The sequence below is a fragment of the Aplysia californica genome, unplaced genomic scaffold (genome assembly GCF_000002075.1).
Source record: "Aplysia californica isolate F4 #8 unplaced genomic scaffold, AplCal3.0 scaffold00239, whole genome shotgun sequence".
NCBI classification, from domain to species: Eukaryota; Metazoa; Mollusca; class Gastropoda; order Aplysiida; family Aplysiidae; genus Aplysia; species Aplysia californica.
The window spans coordinates 772,231-785,176 of record NW_004797509.1 but is presented as its reverse complement, the minus strand read 5'-3'; the positions used below and the strand labels follow the sequence as shown (position 1 = coordinate 785,176).

The 12,946-nt window shown below is 42.9% G+C and overlaps 1 protein-coding gene across 1 annotated transcript in view; it reads right to left on the bottom strand.

Annotated features, from left to right (window-relative positions):
- The window catches only part of LOC101851955, a gene marked incomplete in the record, with an annotated part of 60,061 nt that extends 59,580 nt beyond the window's left edge, over positions 1–481 (bottom strand). Inside the window, 1 exon segment of the mRNA XM_035970230.1 lies at positions 215–481.
- Positions 482–12,946: the final 12,465 nt, after the last annotated feature.

The window sequence follows — 12,946 nt, the reverse complement described above, 5'->3', positions numbered from 1 at the left end:
CCCCCCCAAAAAAAAAAAATTCCCCTGTTGAAGACGGATTTTTTTTCTGTCTCCCTTGCGATTCCGTACAGGTTCGACTCAGTACTCAAAAAATGGCCTGTTGAGTGTGACTGTGAGTGTGACAAACAGCATGAAATTTCATGAATGGGTTTTTATTATTTGACTTTAACTACGCTATAAAACAAGAAGGAATTAGTAGGCAAGACTCCGTTACCCTTTATGGTACAAATGCAGGCATGGATTGGTATTCCAAAATACTTTACTTTACACTTTCGGTTCCACTTTCCACTTTTAGGCAAGCCTAGCCCTAACTCACGCCTCTCAACAATCTAGCAGCAAGAGCCAAAGCGAAAGTGCAGGGGCCAGATGCCAGGCCTTGCCGCCAGGAAAAGCGCCCCGCGAAAATGGAACTCCGTACAGGTTCCTCGTTGAAAGGTGCCCCCTTTTCGTGGAATGACATTTTCGGGTGTTGAGAGTTGTATTAATGTTCTATTGTTTGTTTGTTGTTAAAATAGGTGGATTTGAATTGTAAGGAGTTATAAAACTTTTGGTCCCAAGTTTTGTCTATAACACAGCGCTTTCAAAACAGTTTGGCATATTTTACAGTAAGAATCCCTATTCTCTTTGATACAGAAAGAAATCATTCATCGTTTGGAATTTTTTTAAAACCTAAAACTTGTCGTTCCAGAAAACTTTTTAACGAAAGGAACCAGTATTTCAGACCCTATTCATAGTGTGCCAACGGTCCTAAACTTGTACAGGATCTTTGATGGCGCATTGCCGTCTCTATTCGCGGCACCGCGCGCAGCACACCTAGAAATACATGCAAAATGGCCGCCAACCGTGGTGTGAACTGCGTTTTTTGTTGTTGTTTTTGTTTTTTTCTTAACAAATGATTGGGCAGTGGGCTACTGTATGGGAGGAATATTTGCAACAACAAAAAAGGGGTGAAGGTGGTGGGGCGGACCTGGGAAAGTAAAATAGAGGGAGAAAAAATAAAAGAACGAGATAAAGTTAAAGAAAGAGAGAGAGGGGGAGAAAGGCAGAGAGAGAGGGGGAGAAAGGCAGAGAGAGAGAGAGAGAGAGAGAGGGGGGGGGGGAGAGAAGGGGGGGGGAGAAAGAGAGAACGAGAAATTGGGGGGGGGGCTGTCTGATAAGCAAGATTGTCTAAGAACTGTATGCTTTAATCCCCAAGTTGACTAGTCGGGAAACACAGCCTACCTGTAGTTTAAATATCAAGAAAGGCAGAGTGTTAATGGAGGTTAGGGGGAAGGGTAGGTGGAGTTTTTTTTAAATCCAGTTGCCTTGCCGTATAACAGAAGAAGATCGTCAAACAGAAAGGATAGTATATCTTACTACAAGATCCCGTTGAAAGAATAAGTTATGGTTAAAACATACAACAAAAGATTGAATTTGAGACAATGATTACATGATTCAAGGGGAGTGATTCGACATTACTAGCTTTCATCATCATGTGTTACGGTGAACATAAAGGACTACGATACGTTGTTTTAGATCTAGAAATAGAAAGCATAGGTAAAAGGTCTTAACTTAAGATAGCCAATGCCTTCACACAAGAAGAATATTATAGAGCAATCAGTTAATTATTGAGCCCAGTAATTTTGTTTTTTTCCTCTTTTTTTCAAGAAGTGCAACCCCCCCCCCCCCTCTTTAATTAATGGATTTAACCGTTGAAAAGGTAATATAATTACAGTATCCTTTGTCTTTTAAAATGGGATAAAATTATTTGCCTAGTCTTAATTGTTAGCAGTGGCGGGGCGCCATTGGTTCAAATTGGTTACAAGCGCTCCACCTAACCCTGGCCTTCACCCCCCCCCCCCCCCCCCCTTTCTAATATTGTTCTAAACCATTCGCTCTTCCCGCACAAGAAGAAAGGAGTATGAAACTCCTTTTTGCAGCACCAATTTGGTTCCAGCAAAAAATTTGATCCAAGTTTCCGCTAGCCTATCTACTATACTTGAGTCTACGGTAAATCTAACTCAATGAAGAATGGCTATCGAAACAGTTGTCAGTTGTCTCCCTCTATTGTGTAATTTAAGTCCTGTTAAGGTGAATCTTCAATTTGAGTCTAGATCTAGTTGTTGGTGCCGCACGAAGTAATTACAAATCTTTAAATCTTCTCAGATTGTGAGCATAGTGATAGTTAGTATTGTTTCACTTTAGCAGCTTTTATGCGGTACCATATAGAATTAAACAGCTGTAAATATCGATATATGTAGATTACGGAATTTCCTGCAGATTCTAGCCGCATAAAAGCTTTAGTCGGTGATGATGATGATAGTGATGTTGAGTTGATAGTCTAGTGTTGCTATAAATAATTCATTTATTTGAGAGAGAGAGAGAGAGAGAGAGAGAGAGAGAGAGAGAGAGAGAGAGAGAGAGAGAGAGAGAGAATTAAAATGAATAATTATCTAGATCTAGATTTTGTTGTGCACCCATTGTGCTGTTTGGAAAATAGTGGCGGGCGAATGACCGAAAGGCGACTCAAGATCTTGTTTACTTGCCAGTGAATTGGTGGAGACACACTATCATGCAACTTGATTTATACTATCATATCAGCAGTAGCCTACTTAAGCACCCGTAGCCTTCTTGTTTCAATGGCTTCTTTTTCGGTGCACTGTTTCTTCTTCAATTCGTGATGATGGATTCTGACTTCTGACATTGGGGAACAGGCTCGCTACTCGCTGCGTAAGTCAACTCTTACTGCACTCTTCTGGCACTGGAAGTCGTAACTTATCGCTGATTGCATGGGGTGGGGTGGGGGTGTATTGTTTGGTTTGTGAGTACAAACCATAGACCTATGGTACAAACAGATTTAAAGAGAGTGAAGAAACGCACGCTTGAAAGGGCTCTTTGTTTTATTTTTGTCCCCTAATACACTGTACCCAAGGAACTTAAAACACACAATGGAAAGCAATATAAACTTTAATTAAAATGTTTAATATAATGTATATGTATACATACACACACGCACACAAACACACACACTCTCTCTCACACACACACACACACACACACACACACACACACACACACACACACACACATACACACAAGAGTAAGAATATTTTTTAAAATAAAGTATCTCGGCCTTTCTTCTGTGGTGTTGTTACTGTGTATCCCTTTATGCCCGGGTTGGCCTAGGCAGGTAGCGCCGGAGCCTGCCTCTTACAAAATAAATGTTAATGATCTAAATTGTGTCGCAGGGGGCATAAAAACACTTTCATTCAGATTTTTAAAAAAGGAAAACAACACCTGTGAAAACTTCTGTCCACTGCAGCATCGTATCGGTTCTTACACTTAAACACAACACAGGTGGAAGACATTTTTACTAATTCACAATTGACTTGCCTAATCTCGGAATAATTAAAACCTTCTTTCTTATTTAGATTTCATTGCGTGAGCGTAGCTCAGGTAGACCACACTTCCGCTGCGAGAGAAGGCTCCTATCAGGCTTGCGGTGCCGCCCACAGAGCATCCTCAATTACTGCAAACTCCTTGACTGTACCCAAGGAGCTTAAAGTAGGCTGTGGACACGTTTTCAAACAACTGGCAGCACCCAAGAATTGGCCAGAAGCGGGAGACCACGGGTCACACCCGCACGCCAAGATCGACTGATTACGCGTCGTCATCACCGAGACAACTTCCTGCCTGCAGCCGAAACAGCAAGGGGAACAATTGGAAGCCACGAACGACCGATATCAGGCCAAGCCATGCGGCGACGACGCGCTTTTCCCTTTCGTCAACCCGCAGCCACCTCCCAATCGTCAGCCACCCCCAACCTTTGACACGGGTCAAACTTCCATCTATTTATAGGTAGTTACCGGAACATGTATAGGTGAAGTGATGTGCCGTGATAGTCGCGATATAATAATATTATTTATTGAGATTGTTTTGGTCTCTCTTTACTCATCACCACGAGAATTTCTTGAAGTTTTCCCCTGGACTCTGCCTTTGCTAAAATCTCGAATCTAGATCTAGATCTAGATCTAGAGTTGTAATCTAGTGGCAGGTTGCAGATTTCTGTTGTTATCCAGTACATTCCAGAGATTAAATAAATTGGACTAGACTCTAGATCTAGTAGTAGACTCTTCTTCTTCTACTTCTAAACCTTCGAGATTACAAAGGCCAAGCCTAGGCTTGCAAGGATTCGTTTTGTTAAAAGTGTTGTTTAACACAAAGTCTATGAAGTTAGCAAACCTAACACATTGTTTTCTAACGAAATGATGCTTAAATTGACTTTTATATTGTCAATAAGAGATCAAGTTTAATCACCTAATCATTTAAGTAAGGAAGTGGCTATTGCTATCCTCGCCCGGGGTGAGAATAAAAACCCTACGATTGACCTCTCACCCCGGGTGAGACTTGCCAGCGTTGGCTATTCTCACCCAGTGTGAAACAAGACCTGTTTTTCCTAATTTCGAAATGCTTTCTATCGGTGTGGATGATCAAATTGACAAAGGCAAAGGAAAAAAATGACGTTATAGCACAAAAGTAAGCTAATTTGATCGTCTACAAAGATGCTATGGCTCTTTCACTTTTCGAATCGACCGAACTACGCGGGTCACCATTTCGTTTTGCCCGAAAGTTCTCGCAAGATCTACTCCTCCCCCTTCTCTCTCTCTCTCTCTCTCTCTCTCTCTCTCTCTCTCTCTCTCTCTCTCTCGGCAATTTATTAAATCTGCAACCTGCAATTAGATTACAACTAGATCTAGATTCGAGACTTTAGTAAAGGCAGAGTCCAGGGAAAAACATCAATTAAATTCGTGTGGTGCAGATGAGTAAAGAGAGACCAAAACAATCTCTCTATTGCGACTATCATTGCACATCACTTCGCCTAATACATGTTCCGGTAGATTTAACTACCTATAAATAGATGGAAGTTTGACCCGTGTCAAAGGTTGGGGGTGGCTGACGATTCGGAGGTGGCTGCGGGTTGACGAAAGGGAAAAGCGCGGCGACGACTTCAGACCCGAGGACTCTGGTGCCGTCGTCCTGCGGTCGGCCCAGCCCTCACTGACCGTCTCAGACAACAAAGGTTAGCATGGGCCCAACATCGGCTTCATTGGACATGGAGGCAATGGAGAAACTTTCTCTTCTCTGACGAGAGTCGATTCTGCATCGGCAACGCGAATAGAAGAGACTGAATTGGGAGGAGGAGCGGTGAACGCCACGCAGACACCAACGTGATGGAAGCCGACTCCTTGGGTTGCCCTGGTGTCAAGATCTGGTCGGCCCTGTCGTCTTCCGAAACCTCCGACGCGGGCGTGGCAATGGAATCAACGCCCAACGTTACATCAACATGGTGCTTAAGCCGGCGGTCCTCTCCTGCGTCCAGCAACACCACCACTTGGTGTTCCAGCACGACAACGCGCGCCCGCACACTGCACAGAACAACATTAGAGTTCTCCCATGGCCAGCACTCAGCCCTGACCTTAACCCAATCGAACACATCGGACCATCTCCAGCGACAACTAAACAACATTCAGCCAAGGCCAGCCAGTGCGGGTAATCTGGGGCAGAAGTTTCTGCGAGGAGCAACATCCAGCTGGCTACCATCAATAGACTGATACACTCTATGCCCAGACGGTGTCGAGCTGTTGTTGATGCCCAAGGAGGTCATACAAGATATTGAACTGTGCCAAATGGACTATGCGTGTTGTGCATACATGTGTTTAAGATTACTGTGATATTAAAGAGTCGATAAAAAAAAACAATCGAAGATATTCGTCCATGCTCAATGAAAATCACATTTTCGAAAGTAAAACATTTTTTAAAAAGCACACAGCTGTTAAACAATTTCAATAGAAATAACCTCTTCTATTCCAGAAATCTATTTGCGTTTCTTTTGTCTTACTTGCGTTTCTTTTGGTGCTCAGTATTATTATTATGTTCTCTCAGTATCGTTTATTCATGCTGTTCTGTTCTGTAAGACTTTATGACTGTGTGAATTCATCAATGTGTGTGAGGGTGTCTGGGTAAGCTTTGTGGGATCGTCTTCACTCAAGGATGTAGTGCAGAGAGAGAGAGAGAGAGAGAGAGAGAGAGAGAGAGAGAGAGAGAGAGAGAGGGGGGGGGAGAGTGAGAGAGAGAGAGAGAGAGGGGGGGAGAGGAGAGAGAGAGAAAGAAAGAGAGAGAGAGGAGAGAGAGAGAAAGAAAGAAATAAAGAGAGAGAGATAGATAGATAGATAGAGAGAGAGAGATAGATAGATAGATAGATAGAGAGAGAGAGAGAGAGAGAGAGAGAGAAGAGAGAGAGAGAGAAAGAGGATTACTATAGGAGCTGTGCGCTGCTTAAATATTTTCTTTGTATTACATGTATTGTACTGCGCATTGAGCACTTTTTTGTGGAAAAGCGCTATATAAATGCAATTTATTCATATTTATTTATATTAACAAAATAGCTTCTGGGCTAGATAAATGAACCAAGATTTTTTTTTAAACTATGTATATTTGTGAAAATGATCTTTAAGGGCTGTTGGAGCACCTGAGGTCTATTTTGGCTATTACTATTACAATGCCTTGAGTGCCCATATTTGCTGTGGGACATCGTGTGTTATTGGGAATTTGAAATCAATAGTTCAAAAAGTATATACTGGCGAGCAAAAGAAAGTGGGCAGTTTTCAAATCGGTACTGTATGAGTCGTCTCGCGAATTTTGACTTGGCGATTGACATGCTGAGCTTGAGTCACTTTAGAAAGTCGTTCAGAACAACATTTGTTTATTTTGTTGTTGTAAAAAGTGTTTACAACATGTTTGGCCGAAAACATGTTTTCTCGTTTTTTCTTGAAAGTTTACAATGCCTTTACTTTTATTCTTTATTCGTTACACACTTCAATGTGTGTCAGGGAAAAGGCCGTCAAAATTTTTGAGTTTGTTCTTTTCAATTTTGTTTTATACGATGCCTCGTATCAGTAATGCACAACGTCTTGAAGCTCTTGGTATGCTGAGAGGTTTCTTCTTTCGCTAGAGCTTTCAATGTGAAGAGAGATACGATCCAAAAGCTAAGGATACACTTCCAAGCAAATGGTTCGGTTAGTGACACTCCAAGGTCTGGTCGTCCTCGTGTTACTACTGCAGTTGAATAAAATCGAATCAGAGTTCCACACTTGCGGGATCGGTTTTAAACAGCTTCTAAAACTGCCAGAGATTGGCCTGGGCTTAGATCAATCAGCCACTTCACCGTTCGTCGACCCTTGAAAGCCCACGGAATCGTTGCCCGACACCCAGCTCGACGCTCTCGTCTCCTCCAAAGACACCACCATGCCAGACTCCACTGGGCAAGTCTGCACCGGCGATAGCTAAACCGCAAGTGGAACACAGTGATGTTTTCTGACGAGTCCAGATTTCTTTTGGATCGCCACTATGGAAGGCAGAAAGCCTACCGGAGACGTCATGAACGTTATTTACCTCAGTGTGTCTGTGCTGTGGCTGACAAAAGTAGCATTATGGTAAGGAAATCCATAACCAGTACTGATGAATTCGATCTAGTCATTATCGACTTTAATCTAACTGCCCAGAGATACATCAATGACGTTCTTTATCCACACCTTCTGCCGTTTCTGGCTTACCACAGGAACAATCTCGTGTGCCAGCAGGACATTGCTCCTGCACACCGTGCCTTTGGTACCCAGAGATTCTTACAACAAAAATGACGCACGTGTTATAACACCGTTGCCAGTATTATCCCCAACTTTAAACGTGATTGAGCACCTCTGGGACAAGATGGACAAGGAAATTCGCAGCCTTCGGCCACCCCCAACGAAAATCCCACAACAGCAACAATCATTAACGAAGGCTTGGAATTATATTCTCCAGCAATTTATCGAACGACTTGGGCAATAAATGACGCAGAGATGTACTGTAGTCATCAATGTTGGTGGGAGTTACACCCGTTACTAATTCTGAGATTTTGAACATTCGAATCGGTGTTATGAATTTCTAATAAAAGAAATGTTTTTGATCGTTTTTCTTAGTTTTTTGTCTGCCCTTATTGAAAAAATGGCAAGCCTTTCAAAATCCATTGGCAATACGTCATTACTTTACTGCGGTAAAGAACGGAAATAATGCACCGAACTTAGGGTGCCCACTTTCTTTTGCTCGTCAGTATATAAGTATATTGAATATGTTGCTATGGAAACGGCGGCCATATGGGAGTTTGTATACCTTTTTCAATCCCATTTTATTCCCTTTAAATTTATTAACCGATTCACTTCTGATTTGGCATGCCAACAGTAAATATGTAGCTCTTAAATTTGGCTCGTTGAATTTTTGATATATGATATAGTTTTTTAAAATGACACTTACAATTGGGTTATTGCAAAAAAAAGTGAAAAAATGGAAAATTCATGCTTTCTAAGCCCATAAATAAAAAACTACTGCATTAATTTTAAAAAATTCAACAATCCAACATTTAGAACTAGGTTTTGTTGATATCATGTGAAAGTTACATTGATTTTGAACAAGAAACAGAGCAGAAAAATGGGATAATGTGTGAAAAAATAGAATTGTGAGAAAACAGCCGATAACGATAGGAAAAGGCTGGAAAACATGTGCTTTCGCAGAACAACCTGAAAAACCCCCACACCTTTAGGGTGTAGCAAGGCTTACGTACGTTTCTGGATATTTCTTTTTTTTTCTTCCTCGTTCTCGATGACAGCAGCTAGACAGTCAGTCCGATGTCGCGTACAAACTGTGTAGTTCGCTTCAACTCTGAAAGACTGCCATAGAGTTTTCTCTCAAGGGGAGCCACATTCTGCCACGTCTGTGTGCGAAGGGTGGCGTAGCGCGGGCACTGCTGAAGGATATGGTTGGCATCCTCTTGGTCGTGTCCACATTCACAGATCGCTGTTTCTCCCACTTTTAATTTGGTGTGCATATTTATGGTGTTTGAGTCTGTTGTGGCCACAACGGAGTCTAAAGATTGTGATCTGGTCTGCTCTATTAGTATGTAGTAGAGGTCATGTCTGTTGTGCTTAGGGTGGGACCTTTTCCATCTGTTTCTTAAAGCAGTTTTTATTAGTGTTTTTGACTCTGAGAGATCCATGCCATCTTCAATCTGGGTCATTTTGGCCCCTTCTTTGGCTGAGTCATCTGCTTTTTCATTTCCATGAATGCCACAGTGACCTGGTATCCACTGCAGAGTTGTGTTGGCTTGGGAGTTTAGATCACATAGGAGTGAAAGAAGTTGTCGTACTTGAGCTGTTTGTGGCTTTTGGAGAGCTTGTAGGACAGATTTTGCGTCTGTGAGGATGACGATGTTGGCTTTAGATTTTTGGTGATTCAAGAGAATGGTGGCTGCTGTTTCGAGTGCTGATGTTTCTACTTTGCAGTTGGAGGATAGAGATCCTGTGGGGATGGAATGGCTTTCTGTTGTCCCATCTATCCACTCTATGTAGATACCTCCACCGCCGTTTCTGACTGCATCAGTTGTTGATCCATCTGTGTAAACTCGATTCCACCGGTTGCTTGGGAAGTTTCTGTCCAAGTAGTCGAGAGTCAGTGACTTGAGTATTGGGGGAGGGTCTTCGGATTTGGTGCCAAGCTTTTCTAGGTTTTCTCGAATTTGAGGGGGGCGATTAGTCTGAAGGGGGTGGACTTGACATGGGTCTAGTGGGGTTGGAGATTCTTCAAGAGAGATTTGGAGTCCAGAGCTGGAGTGTCTGGCCATATGGAGGAAGCTTGTTCTTTTTAAACGTTTGCTCTGGCTTTTTGAAGATATATCCTTCATTGGATGGGTTGGCATTCTTTTGACCTTTTCCTGATGAACAATCGCTTTGAGATCACGTCTGTCGTTCAGGGGTTCTAGCCCCGTTAGTGTTTCCATAATATGAATGGGCGTGGATCTCATTGCTCTCGTGATGATCCGCAGATTTTGATTCTGGATTCTCGCTACTTTGTGGAAATTGCTGTCTGATGCTGTTCCCCACGCTGTGATACCATATTCTAGGACTGGGCGGACATATCCAACATAGGCTCCACGTAAGACAGTGTGGTTTGCTCCCCAGTCTGACCCTGCCAACTTTCTAAGCAGTGCTGTTCTACTGTTGCCTTTACTTCTGCACTCCTCTGTTTGGGCTTGCCATGTTAGTCTTGGATCAAACGTCACACCCAAATAGGTTGGATTTGACTCGTGTTGTAGAGTGTTTCCATCAAGATGCAAGTTTACCTTTCAGGGTTTTGGTGAGAGGCTGAATGTTGTGTACATGGTCTTGTTCTTGTTGATCGTCTGTCCCCACTTTTCTGTCCACTTCATCATGTTGTTAAGTGTGCTTTAGAGTCGTACCTGGGCTGTTCCTACTGATTCTGCCGAGCATAAATGGGCGATGTCATCTGCGTACTCCGCTGCTGTCAATTTCTTGGTGATGGTGGTTGAAATGTCGTTGAGGAAAATCAGGAACAGGGTCGCTGATAAAACTCCCCCTTGTGGAACTCCATTACTGATTGTCTCCATTTTGCTTCTTTTTCCTTGCAGTTTCACACAGGCCCTTCTTTGAGATAGGTATTGTGAGATCCATTTCAGCATGTTGTAAGAGATGTTCAGATTTTGTAATTTCAGTATGAGTCCTTCTGTCCAGACTTTATCAAACGCCTTCTCCAGGTCGATCCAGACGGCTACAGTGTGTTCTTTTCTTTGGAAGCCATCCTCTACTATCTGAGCAATGCATGTAATCTGGTCTTCCGTTGATCGATGTTTCCTAAACCCAGCTTGGTTATCTGATAGAAGATGGTTTTTCTATAGGAACCAGGAGAGTCTGTAGTTGAGGATCCTCTCTAGAAGCTTGCACAGACAGCTGGTGAGGCTGATTGGGCGGTAGATTTCTGCACTGTTCTTGGGTTTTCTGTCTTTGAGGAGGGGTATCTGTATAGCAGTTTTCCAAGCTTTTGGAATTTTCCCGTTCTTCCAGCTGCTGTTGAATATTTGGAGGATTTTCTTCTTAGCAGTGTTTCCTATATATGCATATAAGCATGTTGTTGCTGATTTCATCTGGGCCTGGGGCTTGTCTTGGTTTGAGCTAGAGTAGGGCTCTATCCAGTTCAGTCATTACGAGTGGTTTGGTCATAACATCATCTTTAGGTTCTTGTTGGGAATCAAAAGCATGTATTTTTCTCTGTACTTTTTCTATTCTGTCTGGGGATATTTCTAACTTGCCCACTTCCTTGAAAGTATTACTGGTGCATCCTTGTTTAGGTTTTCTCCGTTTAATGATCTGACAATCCTCCACAGTTTGTTTCCTTGTCCGTTTAAGTTTAGGAAGCTAGTCTTTTCATGCCAACTTTTCCGAACGGCTGAGTTGGTTGCCTTCTTAAATTACGCTGCAGCTTTCTTTAGCTGAATGTTGTTTTCTGTTATAGGTAGATTTTCAACTGCTTCTCTTGCTGTGGTGACTTTGTCGTTAAGCATTCTGAGCTCTTCAGACCAGTTTGGAACATAGTCCTTTCTGGCTCCTCTGGGGATGGACTCTTTTGCCGCTTGCAGTATGGCCTGTGTGAACTCCTTCGCACTTCTGTTGGTGTTTGAGGTTTTGGCATGAATTTTGGTGGTATATACATCTGTAAGAAATGCAAATTTGGTCCAATCTACCTTCTTGTAGTTCCATCTGGGCAAGGTGCTAGTTGATACGGTGGGGGAAGAGATTTGGCAGGTGATTAGGATGGGTTTGTGGTCACTAGTTGCAAGTTGTTCCATGACTTGTTTTGTTGCTCCTCTGCTGATGTTATTGCTGGCAAATGACAGGTCTGGGTGAGACGGGGTTTTCCAGACTCTTGAGAAGAAAGTGGGGGGATCGTCTGGTTTGTTGAGCAGGTGTAGTTTGGTGAAAGCTTGCCAGTCTTCTATTTCCTCTCCTTTGGCATCTAAGTCTCTGTATCCCCAGCTTGGAGAATGACTGTTGAAGTCACCAAGTACTAAGCAGTCTCCTGCTGGGATGTCCATCACTTGAAGCGTGAGAGCTTTATCAGGAGGTGCATAGCAGTTGTAGACTGCCAAATCCGTTCTGGGAGTTTGAGCTCGACTACTATGATATATATTGTTCAGGAAATGTCCTGGTAAGATTGAGGAATTTCCATGTTGTAAAAGAGCACGAGCTTTTCGTTTGCACGTACAGAAAGTCCTTTTTCTTGGAATTGTTTGTTTCTTTCTAGATACGGAGGATTGGGCACTACGAATAACATAGGTATGGCTGCACAGTGTATTGCACACTTCAGTTGGTTTATCTTAGCACTAGTAAACTGAGAGTCCCCAAATTGCTCGGATTCAGAGCAGAGAACGTTCTCAGAAAAGAGACATTCTGATTACTTGCTCAGCAGATCCTGTCTTCATTCACGTCTGGCACCTCGGACAGTATCTTTAGAAGAAAAAAAAAGTCCAATCTATTGTAGGGGCCTGTTCTATTAGAACAGTTCATAGCAAAGCACCACTGGCTGTTCTATCGTCCTTTAACTGAAAGATCTACTTCTACTGTTTCGTATACTCTTAAATCTCCATCACGTCACTGAACATGTTCAGCTAGAGCTGGAGTTTGCTTGCTTAATCGAAGAATTGCGAGAAGCGGACGGCTTGCCCCAGAGGCTTGCGAGTAGGCTTGTGCTTTGCTTTGCCTGCCGCTCGCTACCGGGGTGAACTTCCGGTGAGTTGTGACTCGCGGACAGGCTTGCTGTACTGTGTCTGACGTCACGAACTCTCGTGGCTGTGGGCTCAGTACATAATCATAAGAGAAGATTCTGGCATAGAGTTATAATCTCATCTATGGATTCTGGTTATTAGCGTTGAGAATGAGAGGTTGGCACCAAAAGTGCAATCAGAGACCTAGCAATGTAAACGAGACAGTACAGCTTGAGCCAGACCACGAATCTGACCAATCCCTTGACAACAGGAACTGGGGCGGTAAACTCAAACAAACATGGCTGATTCTTAGAACACACA